Source organism: Stigmatopora nigra, unplaced genomic scaffold (genome assembly GCF_051989575.1).
Source record: "Stigmatopora nigra isolate UIUO_SnigA unplaced genomic scaffold, RoL_Snig_1.1 HiC_scaffold_30, whole genome shotgun sequence".
NCBI classification, from domain to species: domain Eukaryota; kingdom Metazoa; phylum Chordata; class Actinopteri; order Syngnathiformes; family Syngnathidae; genus Stigmatopora; species Stigmatopora nigra.
In genome coordinates, this window is record NW_027551609.1 from 12,958 (window position 1) to 31,075 (window position 18,118).

An 18,118-nucleotide genomic window follows, 5' to 3' on the forward strand; every position below is an offset into this window, starting at 1 on the left:
GAAGATTTTTTATAAAAATTATTATCCAGTGATGTTCTGGGGCTTTGTTATACCATAAAAAATGACCTCCAATTGAGCACTTTATTTTGCCATTTTCTTGTATTAGAACCGAGCCCACTCGGTTCTGATTGGTGTTTTTACTCCGTGTAGGTGAATGTATTTTTCTTATTCTGTGCAAAAATAAAGATCCTGAATGCTTCTGGGGCCATTTGCCATCAATAATAGTGTCAAAAAAAGTATATTTGCGATAAAAATAGTGCCTGTATTAGAACCAGTCCATTTCGGTTCTGGTTAGTGTATTTACTCAAACCTTTTTTTCCAATGATGATGGGAATGTATTATTGACTATTCATGTATAAAAATTATCATCCAGGCATGTTCTGAAGCTTTGTTATACTATAATGAATGACCTCTATTTGAGCACTATATTTTGCCTTTTTCTTGTATTAGAACTGGTCCATGTCGGTTCTTGATGGTGCTATTGACCAGAAATTGTGTCTATTATGTTTGTGGAGGTATTTACGTTTTTTTTGTGTAAAAATAATCATCCTGGCTGGTTCTGGGACAATTTCCCACCATAAATAGTGTCAAAAAGATATCTATTTGCAATAAAAAATAGTGCCTGTATTTGAACCAAGCTCATTTGGTTCTGATGGGTGTATTTAGTTATAAATGGTGTCCAATGATGATAAGGATGTATTTTTTATTTTTCTGTATAAAAATTATCTTCCAGGCATGTTCTGGGGTTGTGTTATACCATAATGAATGACCTCCATATGACATGCTGGCATGCTGGTTATATTTGAACTGGTCCATATAAGTTCTGGATGGTCATCTTAACAAAGAATGTGGTCAAATCAGTGCATATTGCCTATATTAAAATCGGTCCAGTTCGGTTCTGGAGGGTTATTTTTTCATTATTATGTATTCTGAATGAATTGTGGATGTATTTATGACTAAATAGTTTAAAAATATTCATCCATCTACATTCTGGGGCTATTTTATAGCATAAATAGTGTGTCAAATGGTGTTATTATTAGTAGTGAGAATACAACCATAAATAGCAGTCCTATTTTTTTCCTGAATGCCCTATAGACCCCAAATTTGTTTCTAAAATAAGAAGACATTAATTAGAATTGATTGAGTCCAAAAGAAGCGAATGGCTAGGTCCAGTGGTTGCTTAAAACGTCCATACGGCGCGCTTTAGGGTGTAATGACAAAAAGTGTCCGCCAGAGAGAAGAATTTCTCCCTTTTCCAAACAGCGTGCAATGCGTACGGTAGTGTATAAATGCCGGCCCAGACGGTTCTGGTGGGTCAATTTACACGGGGTAAAGTGTTTAAAATATGGTCGAGTCATTGGGGAACATTTTAATATAAAAAGAACCGGTTCTGGGTTGATATATACATGGTAAAAACGTCTAGAATTAGGGGAGATTGATTAAATATGAGTGAAAGAGTGTAGTAAAACCGGTCCATGTCGGTTCTGGAGGGTCATATTAGCCAAATATGATGTCCTATCTATGGGTGGATGTAGTTATGACTATTTAGTGAAAAAAAATAAAGATCCAGGATGATTCTGGGGCTATTTCCATCCATAAATAGTGTTCAAAACATGCCTCTATGCAATAAACACATTGACAGTATTAAAATCGACCCATTTCGGTTCTGGAGGGTTAATAGATCCATGAATATGGTCTGAATGAATTTTGGATGTATTTATGACTAAATGATGTAAAAATTATCATCCAGTCATGTTCTGGGGCTATTTTATACAAGAAATAGTGTCTAAAACGGGGTTATTATTAGTAGTGAAGAATACAACCATAAATAGTAGTCCTATTTTTTCCTGAATGTCCTATACACCCCAAATTTGTTTCTAAAATAAGAGTACATTTATTAGAATAGATTGAGTCCAAAAGAAGCGAATCGCTAGGTCCAGCGGTTGCTTAAAACGTCCAAAAGTTCGATACCTTACGGCGGGCTTTAGGGAGTAATGACAAAAGGTGTCCGCCAGAGGAAGAGTTTCTCCCTTTTCCAAACAGCGTCCATTTTTTTACGGTAGTGTATAAAAACGGGTCCAGGCGGTTCTGTTGGGTCAATTTACACGGGGAAAAGTATTTAAAATACGGGTGGGTCATTGGGGGACATTTTGATATATAAAGAACCGGTTCTGGGTTAAATTTTACCTGTAAAAATTGTCTCAAAAGAGGAGAGATTGATTAAATAAGAGTGAAAGAGTGTATTAAAACCGGCCCAATTCGGTTCTGGAGGGTCATTTCAACTAAGAATGTGGTCAAATCACTTGGTGGATGTATTTCTTACTAATTTGTATAAAAATAATCATCCAGGGATATACTGGGGCTATTTCCATCCATCAATAGTGTACAAAACATGCATATTGTTTGTATTAAAATCGGTCCAATTCGGTTCTTGAGGATCATTTCAACTAGGAATGTGTTCAAATCACTTGGTGGATGTATTTATTACTAATATGTGTAAAAATAATCATCCAGGGATATTCTGGGGCTATTTCTATCCATAAATAGTGTACAAAACATGTATAATGCCTGTATTAAAATCGGTCCAATTCGGTTCTGGAGGGTCATTTTAACTAAGAATGTGGTCAAATCACTTGGTGGGTGTATTTTTTACTAATTTGTATAAAAATAATCATCCAGGGATATTCTGGGGCGATTTCCATCCATAAATAGTGTCAAATACAGGTATATTTGTGAATAAAACAGTGGCTGTATTATAACAGGTCGGGTTCGGTTCTGGAAGGTTATTTTACCTTTGGAGGTGGTCAGATATCTGGGTGGATCTATTTTTGATCATTTTGTGTAAAAATTATCATCCTGGCTGGTTCTGGGCCTATGTCCGACCACTAACGGTGTTCAAATTAGTCCTTTTGTCATTCAAATAGTGGGTGCATTATAACAGGTCCATTTCGGTTCTGGAGGGTTATTTTACCCATGGATGTGGTCATATCACTTGATGGATGTATTTTCCACAATTCTGTGTAAAAACTATGCTTCCATGCCGGTCCTGGGGCTATTTCCATCCATAAATAGTGTCCAAAACAGACATATTCAATAATAGAAAGCCCTTAAAACCAATAAAATGGAATAAATTCCCGACTAAAACGTAAATAAATAATGAAATACAATTACTAGAGTTTAAATAACTATACTCTGCATTTTTATACACTTTAACTAAGCCCAGGGAACGTAATTTAGCCATAAAAAGGTTATTTTAACTAGTTGTAATGACAAAAATTGTCCGCCAAACAGCAGAGTTTCTCCTGTTTTCAAACAGCGTCCAGCGTCCATTTCTTACGGTAGTGTATAAAAACGGGTCCAAAAGGGTTCTGGTGGGTCAATTTACACGGGGTAAAGTGCCTGAATATTTCCTAGGTCGATATTACATCGTTTTATATCAAAAGAATCAGTGCTGGGTGGATATTCAAAAATGGATGACTGAATTGTAGGTGCCTTTATTAAAAACGGTCAATTTCGGTTCTGGAGGGGTATTTTCATTCGGGACTTTTTCTTACATATATTTGGATGTATTATTGACTGATTGGTGAAAGAATTAACTTCCAGCAACATTCTGGTGATTTTTTACAACCATAATTAGTAGCATAAATCATGCCTATTTGCGATAAAATGATGATTGCATTATAACAAGGTCCAGTCGGTTCTGGTTGTTTCTATTAAACAGAAATTGTTTTCATTGCGTAAAGGAATGTGTTTTACTTATTCTGTGTAAAAATAAAGATCCAAGAATATTCTGGGACTATTTTATACCTTAAATAGTGTCATAAACATGGGCACTTGGTATAGTATAGTACCTGTATTAGAAACGGTCCATTTCGGTTCTCGAGGGTCATTTTGATGCAGAACTTTGTCTTATATCTGGGTGGATGTATTAATGACTGATTTGTGAAGAAATAAACTTTCAGGGACGTTCTGGGACTATTTCTTACCATAAATAGTGTCAAAAACATGCTTATTTCCGATAAAATGTTGCCTGTATTTGAACCAAGTCCAGTTGGTTCTGGTTGGTGGTTTGACCCAGAAATGGTTTCCAATGATGATAAGAATGTCTTATTGACTAATTTGTGTAAAAACTATCATCCAGGGATGTTCTGTTGCTTTATAATTCCATAATCAATTACCTCCATTCTGGTACTGTATTTTTGCAATGGTGGTTGCATTATAACCGGTCCATTTCGGTTCTGGAGGGTTGTTTTAAACCAGGATTTTTTCCATTGTGTTTGGTGATGTATTTTGCTTATTCTGTGTAAAAATAAAGATCCAAGATGGTTCTGGGGCTAGTTGGCATCATAAATAATTTCCAAAACATGCTTACTTGCAATAAAAATAGTGCCTGCATTATAACCGGTCCATATCGGTTCAGGCGGGTTTATTTGCCTGGATCTTGTGTCCAATGATGATGTGGATCTATTTTCTTATATTTTGATTAAAATTAATCATCCAGGCATGTTCTGGGGCTTTGTGATACCATAATCAACAACCTCTAATTTTGTACTTTATTTTTCACGTTTCTTGTATTAGAACCGGGCCCAATCGGTTCTGGTTGGTGCTGTTAACCCAGGTTTTTTTCCCAGTGTAGGTGAATGTATTACGATCATTCTGTGTAAAGATAAAGATCCAGGATAGTTCTGGGGCTATTTGCCACTAAAAAATGTGTCCAAAACGGTTCGGTTCGGGTTATGGTTTGGGTCAAAGGTCAAAGGTCAGGGGTTAGGGTTGTGTTATGGTTTGGGTTGGGGTTGGGGTTGTGGTTGTGGTTGTGGTTGTGGTTATGGTTTGGGTTAGGGTTGGGGTTGGGGTTGTGGTTATGGTTTGTGTTATTGGTTAGGGTTGGGTTATGGTTTGGGGGTTAGGGTTGGGGTTATGTTTGGGGTTATGGTTTTTGTTGGGATTATTGTTAGGGGTTGGGGTTATGGTTATCGTTAGGGTTGGGGTTGTTATTATGGTTTGGGTTAGGGTTGGGGTTGTTATATGGTTTGGGTTAGGGTTGGGGTTGTGGTTATGGTTTTGATAGGTCTGAAAATACAACTTCAAGTGCAGGTTAAGAAACGAGTGAGATCAATTTAAATAGGAAATAGGTTTATGACTGGACTGCAGGATGGTTGGAGAATGCTCCGACAGCTGTGAACCTCTCACAGCCTGCCTTCCTCGCAATTCTCTCTGAATGAACAGAGCTCAGTCTTTTTATAGGAACTAAAGGGTAATATGTCTAAGACAGTGATGTAGGACAGAGCTTATGTAAACAAAACTTTGGGCTAATATGGTTAGACATTAGCAGGTTTAAGTTGTATGCAAACACGATATTTTTATAGCAAACACAAACTGCCGCAGCCTATCTTATATTGCGCGTCGAACAAACAGTTCCAAAGTGAGTTGGCCATATTCCACAATACAAGGAAACAATTGCAAGGCCAGCTAGTTAGCTATCTTACAATTCGTAGTGCGAACAAACAATTACAAGGCCAGCTAGTTGGCTCATCCTACATTCCACTGTCCTAACAAACCATTGTAAAACCAGTTTGGACACATTGGCTCGACATGAATAAACAATTATTAAACCAGTTGGCAGGTCTACCCCAATATTCCCCTCCTTTGTGACTATAACAACATCAAAACTTCATTCATCACGACGCTACTTTTAAATGAAATTTTTCACAAATCACTTCAATCATGGTTGTTCGACAATGGCATTAATGGTACGTTTGTTCAAAGCTGAGAAGCAGGGTAAATAACAGGTTAGAATGATAAGCACGCGGTCAATAACAGTTTCAAATAGTATTAGGGATTTCAAAAGTGTGTGTTCATGAGCCTGAGAAGAACCAGTCAAACCACCCCCCTTATGGAAGTGGATCTCCGGTCACAGCGCTCCGCATGTTCCCTATAGCCTGCAGGGCATCATGGACTGAGCAGGACACGTCGACAGGGATGAAGGCGCAGCACGATTGTCCCACAATGGCACACACACGCCTCCCCAATGGGTGGCGACTGCGTCAAGAGCAGGGCGGCCCTGGAAAATCACCAGGGCCATGGCGGCTACCTGGGCCTCTCGGCCTTGCCGCAGCCAGACTGATGCGCTCACACAGGCCCGGAACCTGCAGTCAGTGATCTCCAGACGCAAGGCGTTCCTTGTCACATGCACCCAGGGGAACAGAGTCATTAGAATTTTGGAGGAGACTGACCAGTGTTTGTGTTTGAGGGGCACATCCAAGCCCCACACTGGATCCTGGTCATGAGCTCCGACACTCGTTCATCAGCTTTGACGGTGGTGGCCAACTTGGTTGATTGCAAGATGCCGTCCCATAGCTTGGATCACGCGGCTCACAAAGCGAGCACCACCATCACTCCAAATGACTTGTGGTATTCCATGGCTTGGAATGATCCTTTTGCATATGGCTTACACGACTGCCATGGCGTCTGCATTCTTGGATGGACATATCTCAACCCACTTGATTAATGAACACCAGACAGTACCTGTATATGCCACTTTGGTTCAGCTCGATGAAATCCATATTCAGAACCTCGAAAGGATATGTCCATGTCTGCCTTGTTCCTCGCTTGTGTTGTTTATTGCCTTGAGAGTTGTGTCTAGAGCAGGTGACAGTTTCTGCAAATGTTTTTTAAAAGTAGGTTTGGTGACCTCTGGGAACATGCATTGTTTGTTGTACTATACTGATCCCCCCCCCCCCTGTTGAGACATGGCTCCTCCCATGGCTCAATTTTGCAATTACTTCAGGCAATGATTGTGGGATGCATGGTTTGTTTGGATAGAGGCCGCTCTCGCGTTGAGTGGCTCCTTCCACCTCCCACTGCAGCTTCTCTTTTTCTGGTCGTTTATTTTAACCCTTTGTAAGAAGGTTTAGTCTCAATTGAAACGCTTTCACCTTTTTTGCATATGGAGACAATAAGACCAATAAAAATAGTTTCCAATGGTTGCATGGTATTGCTTGCTGAGCAATAATCTTTCCAATCTATGCTGGAGTGGTTGGCGTTTCATTTTATTACGTCAGAAAGTTATTCTCACCTGTCTCCACAAACGTTTCAACTGAGAGAACCTTCTTACAGTGTAAAAGGTGGCTCCACATCCCCGTCTCGGCTATTTTCACATCGGTTGGTTGGTCAGCAATGCTTGGTTTGGACATTCCCACTTTAAGGCACCACCTGGCACCACTGTTGGTCCGTTTCCTGTTGAGAAGCACAGTCTCCCTCTGCCAACCCAAATGCAATGAAGCTCCTTAAAGATTTTACTTTTTTTTTCTTTTTCTAATCTCTCTCTCTTGCTCTCGCTCTCTCGCCTCTCTCTCTCTCACTCTCTCTCTCTCTCTCTCTCTCTTTTTCTCTCTCTCTCTCTCTCTCTCTCTCTCTCTGTCGGGACACCGACGGACACCGACGGACACCGACGGACACCGACGGACACCGACGGACACCGACGGAAACCGACGGACACCGACGGACACCGACGGAAACCGATGGACACCGACAGACACCGACGGACACCGACGGACAACGACGGACACCGACTGACACCGACGGACACCGTGATATCAATGTGCTGGGGCCGGAGAAACAAATGTTCCGCACCGCCGAGGCCGGACGGATGTGTATAGTCACGCAAAGGGGTGGACGTTGCCCGTCTCTGATGCGATGAAGGTTCGGGAAGATCGATCGATGGACGGCGGTCGGGCCCAGATCCCTACGGGCGACCGTCACGTGACAAGGTAACAGGTTCCGCTTTTGCTCGTTTGGCGCTTGCCAACAAAACAGGGGTATATGGGTTGCCACCCGGCCCGGTAGAGTGCTACGCTTGGATGTATCTGGGGTTCGGGAGCCGTGGGAAAAGCCTCAGAGCCGCTTACTTTGAGGAACCGCGGGGGACTCACGGTGCTACGTCACAGCATTTCTCCAAGGACTGAGATACGCCGGATCACCGGTCCCATTACCTGGCCTTCGGCGACACACCATCGCACACCCCTTGTACCCCACTTTACCCAAGTCGGGATAAACCTAGGATGGGGGAGCTCTTGGTCGACCTTAGGCCCCACCGCCTAACCCAGCCAAAAAAGGGGTGGAAAAACCGTGCCCGTCTTACAAGCAATAGACCTTCCGATGCTTTGCCAACCTTAGGACTGGGCCTTCCGAAATCATGAACCAATGCCGGTGTCTCAAAATCAAATCTCCACATAAAAAAGGTGGTGGGGTAGCGGGGGGCTTACCCAGGCGTGCACCTGGAGATTCGGAGGCACCTAGACAACTCTCAGCGGGGGATCACTCGGCTCGTGCGTCGATGAAGAACGCAGCTAGCGGCGAGAACTAATGTGAATTGCAGGACACATTGATCATCGACACTTTGAACGCAACTCGCAGCCCCGGGTCCCTCCCGGGGCCACATCTGTCTGACCGTCACTTGACATTCAATCGGGGACGCGCGCAGCGGTGAGGGGTGGCACCGTTCCGCGGCGTCGCCCGCGACTGGGGAAATAAGATCAGGGGTGTTTCCAGCACACGTCCCGACCCCCTAAGTGAAGACTGAGACGGGGCTCGTCCACGCCCGTACTGAGAAGTGGTCGAGAGAGCGAGATTTCGGGGAACATGTTATGAGAGAGACATGTCGTTGAGATCCACAAAGACCTCACAGTCCGCGGTCACGTATTGGGGTAGACCTGCCAACTGGTTTAATAATTGTTTGTTCATGTCCAACCAATGTGGCCAAACTGGTTTTACAATTGTTTGTTAGGACAGTGGAATGTAGGAAAAGCCAACTAGCTGGCCTTGCAATTGTTTGTTCGCACTACGAATTGTAAGATAGCTAACTAGCTGGCCTTGCAATTGTTTCCTTGTATTGTGGAATATGGTCAACTCAATTTGGAACTGTTTGTTCGAAACGTGCAATATAAGATAGGCTGCGGCAGTTTGTATGTGCTATAAAAACATCATGTTTGCATACAACTTAAACCTGCTAATGTCTAACCATATTAGCCCAAAGTTTTGTTTACATAAGCTCTGTCCTACATCACTGTCTTAGAAATATTACCCTATAGTTCCTATAAAAAGACTGAGCTCTGTTCATTCAGAGAGAATTGCGAGGAAGGGAGGCTGTGAGAGGTTCACAGCTGTCGGAGCATTCTCCAACCATCCTGCAGTCCGGTAATAAACCTATTTCCTATTTAAATTGATCTCACTCGTTCTTAACCTGCTCCTGAAGTTGTATTTTCAGACCTATCATACTTTGGTGCCGAAACCCGGGACCCAACAGCCAACAATTGCCGGAGCGACGATGGAGCACGATGACAGCATCCTCGATTGGAAGGATCAAGGACCGGTGGACGTTCCCTCGCCGCTCCGGTGATCTGGTGACGGGTTCCCGAACTAGGGCAGGTTCGGAACGAGAAAGATTGTGAGTTCACCCTTTGATTTTTGTCTCCGTGAAGTGTGATAATTTGAATGAGTATTATCACTGCGGTATTGTTGAGTCAGGGACTCCACTGGGGATGTTGAGTCAGGGTCTCCATGAGAGTGTTGAGTTAGGGACTCCATTGAGAGTGTTGAGTTAGGGACTCCATTGAGTGTTGAGTTAGGGACTCCATTGAGAGTGTTGAGTTAGGGACTCCGCTTGGTGTGATCAGAAATATTGGGTAGAATCACGAAGAATTGAGAACAATTTTGGTAAATTTAGAATATAATTGTTGTTTAAACTATTAAGTAAGTGATTAATCCGGAAAGTGACAAGGTAAATGGGTTTGTTGCTAGACTGCAGGATGGAGATCGGAGGGTTACCGGGTGTGGGGTATGTGCGGATGCGTAGTGTGGGGGGTTGCCTGTGTCTGCCGCGATGGGTGGAGCGGCATGGTTTATGACCCAATTTGAAGGACATGGAAGGTTTGATGAGAATAGAAAAGATTTTGGTAAGTGAAGAGAAAGGATTTTGGTAAGTGAATAGAAAGGATTTCGGGAAGTGAATAGAAAAGATTTTGGTAAGTGAACAGAAAAGATTTTGGTAAGTGAATAGAAAAGAAAGTGTAGGAAAGGCAGGTGAAGGAGTGGGAGAGAGGCGAGAAAGCAAGACAGAGATAAAGAGAGCAAGACAGAGATAGAGAGAGCGAGACAGAGAGAGAGAGCCAGAGAGCAAGAGAGAGATTAGAAAAAGAAAAAAAAAAGTAAAATCTTTAAGGAAATTCATTGCATTTGTGTTGGCAGAGGGAGACTGTGCTTCTCAACAGGAAACGGACCAACGGTGGTTCCAGGTGGTGCCTTAAAGTGGGAACGTCCATACCAAGCATTGCTGACCAACCAACCAATGTGAAAATAGCCAAGACGGGGATGTGGAGCAACCTTTTACACTGTAAGAAGGTTCTCTCAGTTGAAACGTTTGAGGAGACAGGTGAGATAAACTTTCTGACGTGATAAAATGAAATGCCAACCACTCCAGTATAGATTGGAAAGATTATTGCTCAGCAAGCAATACCATACAACCATTGGAAACTATTTTTATTGGTCTTATTGTCTCCATATGCGAAAAAGGTGAAAGCGTTTCACTTGAGACTAAACCTTCTTACAAAGGGTTAAAATAAACGGCCAGAAAAAGAGAAGCTGCAGTGGGAGGTGGAAGGAGCCACTCAACGCGAGAGCGGCCTCTTTGCAAACAAACCATGCATCCCACAATCATTGTCTGAAGTAATTGCAAAATTGAGCCATGGGAGGAGCCATGTCTCAACAGGGGGGGATGATCAGTATAGTACAACAAACAATGCATGTTCCCAGAGGTCACCAAACCTACTTTTAAAAAACATTTGCAGAAACTGTCTCACCTGCTCTAGACACAACTCTCAAGGCAATAAACGACACAAGCAAGGAACAAGGCAGACATGGACATTTCCCTTCGAGGTTCTGAATATGGATTTCATCGAGCTGAACCAAAGTGGCATATACAGGTACTGTCTGGTGTTCATTAACCAAGTGGGTTGAGATATGTCCATCCAAGAAAGCAGACGCCACGGCAGTCGCATAAGGCATATGCAAAAGGATCATTCCAAGCCATGGAATACCACGAGTCATTTGGAGTGATGGTGGTACTCGCTTCGTGAGCCGCGTGATCCAAGCTACGGGACGGCATCTTGCAATCAACCAAGCTGATGAACGAGTGTCGGAGCTCACGACCAGGATCCAGTGTGGGGCTTGGATGTGCCCCTCAAACACAAACACTGGTCAGTCTCCTCCAAAATTCTAACGACTCTGTTCCCCTGGGTGCGTGTGGCAAGGAACGCCCTGCGTCTGGAGACCATTTACTGCAGGTTCCGGGCCTGTGTCAGCGCATCAGTCTGGCTGCGGCAAGGCTGAGAGGCCCAGGCCGCCATGGCCCTGGTGATTTTCCAGGGCCGCCCTGCTCTTGACGGAGTCGCCACCCATTGGGGAGGTGTGTGTGCCATTTGGGGGACACTCGTGCTGCGCCTTCATACCTGTCGACGCGTCCTACTCGATCCATGATGCCATGGAAGCTATGGGAAACATGCGGAGCGCTGTGACCGGAGATCCACTTCCATCCACTCCCATAAGGCGGGTGGTTTGACTGGTTCCTCTCAGGCTCATGAACACACACTTTTGAAATCCCTAATACTATTTGTAACTGTTATTGACCTTGTGCTTATCATCCTAACCTGTTATTTACCCTGCTTCTCAGGTTTGAACAAACGTACCATTAATGCCATTGTTGAACTACCATGATTGAAGTGATTTGTGAAGAATTTCATTTAAAAGTAGCGTCGTGATGAATGAAGTTTTGATATTTTTATAGTCACAAAGGAGGGAATATTGGGGTAGACCTGCCAACTGGTTTAATAATTGTTTGTTCATGTCCAGCCAATGTGGCCAAACTGGTTTTACAATTGTTTGTTAGGACAGTGGAATGTAGGAAAAGCCAACTAGCTGGCCTTGCAATTGTTTGTTCGCACTACGAATTGTAAGATAGCTAACTAGCTGGCCTTGCAATTGTTTCCTTGTATTGTGGAATATGGTCAACTCAATTTGGAACTGTTTGTTCGAAACGTGCAATATAAGATAGGCTGCGGCAGTTTGTATGTGCTATAAAAACATCATGTTTGCATACAACTTAAACCTGCTAATGTCTAACCATATTAGCCCAAAGTTTTGTTTACATAAGCTCTGTCCTACATCACTGTCTTAGAAATATTACCCTATAGTTCCTATAAAAAGACTGAGCTCTCTTCATTCAGAGAGAATTGCGAGGAAGGCAGGCTGTGAGAGGTTCACAGCTGTCGGAGCATTCTCCAACCATCCTGCAGTCCGGTAATAAACCTATTTCCTATTTAAATTGATCTCACTCGTTCTTAACCTGCTCCTGAAGTTGTATTTTCAGACCTATCACACGGGCGGTCATTTGGATAGAAACCACCGCCCCGTGAATGTCCCTCCGCACTGAATGGACTGGTTCCAAGGCAAAAACAACACGGACCGAAGGCGCGGGCGCGAGGTGTGTGGACGCCCGCGTCGGCAGGGCGATAACCGAAACATAAATAAAAAGGATCTCCTCCCCAAATCTCAATCGATCGAACCGCGGCTTTTTCTGGTTCCGACCTCAGATCAGACCGGGCAACCCGCTGAATTTAAGCATATTACTAAGCGGAGGAAAAGAAACTAACAAGGATTCCCCCAGTAGCGGCGAGCGAAGAGGGAAAAGCCCAGCGCTGAATCCGCGGCCCCTGGCAGGTCGGGGACATGTCGCGTAAGAAAGGTACCACTCAGTTATGTCCAAATCAATGACCTCCAATTGACCACTTTATTTACAAGGAATGCTTGTATTAGAACTGGGCCCGGTCGGTTCTGGTTGGTGCATTTACTTGTTGGTAGATGTATTTTTGTTAATCTGTGAAAAAATTATCATCCTAACTGGTTCTGGGGCTATAGCCGACAACAAATAGTGTCAAAAACTTGCAAAACTGCGATAAAATCAGTGCCTGTATTATAACCGGTCGATGTCGGTTCTGGTTGGTCTATTGACACGGGGATGGTGTCCAATGATGAAAGGGATCTATAATTGATTATTCTGTATAAAAATTATCATCCATGTATGTTCTGGGGCTTAGTTATGTCCAAATCAATGACATCCAATTGTTCACTTTATTTACAAGGAATGCTTGTATCAGAACTGGACCAAATCGGTTCTGGTTGTTGCTTTTACTCAGGAATAGTCTCATATTTTGGGTGAATGTATTTATGACTATTCTGTGTTAAAATAATTATCCTAGCATGTTCTGGGGTTATTTGCCAACCAAACCCTAACCCTAAATAGTGTCAAAAACATGCTAATTTGCGATAAAAATTGTACCTGTATTATAACCGGTCGGTGTTGGTTCTGGTTGGTCTATTGACACGGGGATGGTGTCCAATGATGAAAGGGATCTATTGTTGAATATTCTGGATAGTATTAGAAAATTATCATCCAGGGATGTTCAGAAGTTCTGTTATGCCCGAATAAATGACCTCCATTTGGGCACTCTATTTACAAGTGGTGGTTTCGAACCAGGCCCAGTCCTGAAGGTCTTCCCTCCTCTACACATCTGCAGGCCTGGTTAGTACCTGGGTGGGAGACCACTAGGGAATACGTGGTGCTGTGAGCATCATGTCCCGGATCTTTTTCGACATTTCATGGGTGTCCATCTGCTGGCGCGCTACCGCTCACGGCCATACCACCCTCAAAAGGCCCGATCTCGTCCGATCTCGGAAGCCAAACATGGTTCGGGCCTGGTTAGTACCTGGGTGGGAGACCGCTTGGGAATACCAGGTGCTGTGAGCATCGTGTCCCAGATCTTTTTCGACATTTCATGGGTGTCCATCTGCTAGCGGAATACAGCTCACGGCCATACCACCCTCGAAAGGCCCGATCTCGTTCGATCTCGAAAGCCAAACATGGTTCAGGCCTGGTTAGTACCTGGTTAGGAGACCGCTTGGGAATACCAGATGCTGTGAGCATCATGCCCCGGATGTTTTTCGACATTTCATGGGTGTCCATCTCCTTTCGGCCTTCTAAGGCCTGAAGGACTTCCCTCCTCTACACGTCTGGGCGACATTTCATTGAAGCGATCCTTTCTGACAAATTGCATTCACCTAGTAGTCGAAGTAATTAAAGCAAGAAAATAACGAGCGGCAATAGAGTCGACTACATTAACCCAGCCAGTAACCCTAACCATAACCCCAACCAGAACCATAACCATAACCATAACCATAACCCCAACCATAACCCCAACCATAACCCAAACCATAACCCTAACCATAACCCTAACCATAACCCCAACCAAAACCCTAACCATAACCCCAACCATAACCCTAACCCATAACCCTAACCATAACCCTAACCATAACCCTAACCATAACCCTAACCATAACCCTAACCATAACCCCAACCATAACCCCAACCATAACCATAACCCCAACCATAACCATAACCCCAACCATAACCAAAACACCTAACCATAACCATAACCCCAACCATAACCCTAACCCCAACCCCAACCCTAACCCAAGCCCTAACCCCTGACCGTTGACCTTTGACCTTTGAAATTTGACCTTTAACCCAAACCATAACCCTAACCCTAACCGTAACCCCAACCCCTGACCTTTGACCCATAACCCATAAACTCATAAATCCAGGAGATCCAGACATTGAGAGAGCCAGAGACCCAGAGCTCCAGAGAGCCAGAGACCCAGAGAGCCAGAGAACGAGAGCTCCAGAGCTCCAGAGACACAGAGTTCCAGAGCTCCAAAGAGCCAGAGCTTCAGAGCTTCAGAGCTTCAGAGCTCCAGAGCTCCAGATCTCCAGAGCTCCAGAGAGTCAGAGCTCCAGAAAACCAGAGATACAGACATCCATAACTTCCAGGCATCCAAAAATTACTTCCATGGATGTCACTAAAAAGCCCCAAATGTACAAAAATGTTTTAAATTACAAGATAAAACATCATTTATGGATGAATTGCCATTCCTGGAACCTATATACAAATTTAGGAGCTTATCCGACACTCAGGGGGACCAAGAGAGCAATTTTCCCGGTAAAAGACAGCCCTGGCCGTCAATGCCGGAATACCCCCAAATGCCCCAAAATGTGCAAAAATTACGGGGGAAACGTCATTTAATGAGTAAATTCAATTTCTGGAACTCCCCACACACTCAAATTTAGCCCCGGGGACTATTTTCCACCGTAAATACAACCACGGAGGGAAATACGTCCAAATACACATGCGAAAAGAAAAGAAAAAAATCAGACATCATAGGCATTGTCGCCATCATTGACTTGACAACAAGCCTAGTAGTCATCATACCCTCAGCAGTGTATGACGAAATTGTATAGTGCTTCTCCACAAGTTCGTCTTCCCAGGCAAGACCCATTAAATTAGATCCTGGCGACTGTAGGAAAACGAACGAACTGGAGAGCAGTGAGCCGCTGCACCCGTGCGCGCCGCCATCTTGTCCTCATATATATCAGGGAATACAACAGCAAACAGCCCATCGATGGTGAACGTGAGGGTGGAGGCAGCCAAACAATGCCAGGAGAAGGGCCCCAAAATGTACAAAAATGGATTTAATTATTGGATAAAAACTGCATTTGTGTATGAAATACAATTCCTGGAGCATTTCAGACAATCGAACCAGAACCAGGTACTTTTAAACACAGCCATGGAAGCAAATACTTCCATGGAAGTGGTGAAAATGCCCAAAAATGTACAAAAATGTATTTAATTCGTGGATAAAACATAATTTATGGATGGATTACAATTCCTGGAACCTATATACAAATTTTGGAGCTTTTCGGGCAATCAGAGGGACCGGGAGAGCGATTTTAAAAGACAACCCTGGCCGTCAATGGCGACATACCCCAAAATGCGCTAAAATGTGCAAAAATCAAAGGGAAAACATCTTTTAATGAGTAAATTCAATATCTGGTACTCTCCACACACTCAAATTTAGCCCAGGGGACTGTTTCCGACCATAAACATACCCATGAAGGGAAATACGTCCAAATAACCATTTCTATCACTTAGAATGAAAACAAATGAAAAACTTACTTGAATTGGACGATTTTACGCTATATACACTGTAACTATGTGTCTCTGACAGTTTGTTTCGCAGCAGGGGAACATTTCAGTTTTTATTGCTTTCATGCGCTGAAAATCACGTTTTGGCCAAGTATCATAGTTTTCATTGTAACTTAAATTCTATCACTTTGAACGATGCCAAATAAAAAACTTACTTGAATTGGACAATTTTACACTATATACACAGTAACTGTGTCTCTGACAGTTTGTTTGGCAGCAGGGGAACTTTTCAGTTTTTATTGCCTTAATGTACTTTTCATGCCCTGAAAATCACGTTTTGGCTAAGTATGATTGTTTTCATTATAACTTAATTTCTAGCCATGAGAATGATGCCAAATGGACAACTTACTTGAATTGGACGATTTTACACTATATACACAGTAACTATGTGTCTCTGAAAGTTTGTTTGGCAGCAGGGGAACATGTAAGATTAGACAAAGTATCTTTGCAAATGCTTGTTCATATTGTATAACAGCATCGTAGTCATCCTTATGGCTTACATGTCAGCATAAACACCCAACTGTCTGACTGAATAAACAATCTTAGTCTTGTGATTTGGGTGACATGTCAGCACAAATACTCAACTGTCCGACACTGATCAATTACTTTTTGCCCTGCAAATGACTGAAATGTATCTCTCCAAAGTCCTAGTGACAACTGTCAGTTTTTCCTGTATTTAAGACACACACACCGGTCATTCGACTAGAGTTGCAGTAACATCGCGTTGAACAGGACCCTACTGTAGGAACTCTCACTGTCCACTTTGCAGTCTGGTAATAAACCAATTGGTCCGGGACCAATGAAAGTAGAACAAGAATTAGCAAGGGCTTTATAGTCTTGGTCTGTTAATAGAGTCAGGGACTTAACGAAGACAAAGTCAGGGACTTTTGGTCTTTGTGTGTTCAGAGATATTGGGTAAATCACAAAGTAGGGATCAATTTCGGGTAATTTAGAAAATAATTGTTGTTTAAACTATTAAGTAGGTGATTAATATGGGTCAGAAAGCAACAAAAGGGATGGGTTTATTGTCAGACTGCAAAATGAAAATCGGAGAGTTACCGGGACGAGATATCAAGGTCCAGCTTGGGCTAAGCCTAGTGGCCACACAAAATGGACTCCGACCCAGGGAATTACAGACCAAAAATATCTTCCACACCACCACATCTAACAGCTTCTACTCTCTCGACATTGTCGGGAATGATTCTGCCAAGGTAGCTAAAAGTCTAAGACAACAGTCTGGAGATATCTGCCCAGCAGCACCAGGACAGGAACAACAAACATGGCCATTACATGTCACCCTGAAGTTCATGGGAGACCGGACGACAAGTGGTTAAACCAATTCTCACAGTTGCCCACTCAACGAATCATAATTAACCACGTATATGCAACTGACCTAATGGACAACCCATTGCCCCCCGGACACATTGCCTATGGGGATGGATCATCATCAAAAACCCTGGATGGAGAAAAACACAACGTATATGCCGTGGTGACTCAAAAAGACAACCTCAAGACAGGACGACTCCCCGGCGACTGATCTGCACAAGCCGCAGAAATAATGGCACTGACAGAGGCATGTAGACTATTCCTAGAACAAGACGTGACGGTGGAAAGACACAGCCCAAACCCTGCTGAATTACTAAGAGAAATGCAAAATCATGCCCCAGAAAAAGAGAAACTGCAATGGGAAACAGAAGGAGCCACTCAACACAAGAACGGACTCTATGCAGTAGAAAACAAGCCATGCGTGACACGATCATTGTTTGAAGTAATTGCCAAATTGAGCCATGGGAGGAGCCATGTCTCAACAGGAGGGATGATCAGTACAGTACAACAAACAATGCATGTTCCCAGAGGTCTCGAAACTTACTTCAATTGTTTTGGCAGAAACTGTCTGAACTGCTGTAGACACAACTCTCAAGGCAACGAACGACCCAAGCATGGAACAAGGCAAACAGGAACAT

General features: G+C 43.3%; 1 non-coding gene and 2 pseudogenes across 1 annotated transcript; all 3 read left to right on the forward strand.

Annotated features, from left to right (window-relative positions):
• The first annotated feature begins 8,303 nt into the window (after positions 1 to 8,303).
• On the forward strand, positions 8,304 to 8,457 carry LOC144192947 (5.8S ribosomal RNA). The gene has a single exon (XR_013325508.1). It is a non-coding gene; the product is annotated as a 5.8S ribosomal RNA (ribosomal RNA).
• Positions 8,458 to 13,741: 5,284 nt separating this feature from the next.
• Positions 13,742 to 13,861, forward strand: LOC144192943 (5S ribosomal RNA; annotated as a pseudogene).
• A 56-nt stretch (positions 13,862 to 13,917) lies between these two features.
• LOC144192945 (5S ribosomal RNA) lies at positions 13,918 to 14,037 on the forward strand (annotated as a pseudogene).
• The last annotated feature ends 4,081 nt before the right edge of the window (positions 14,038 to 18,118 follow it).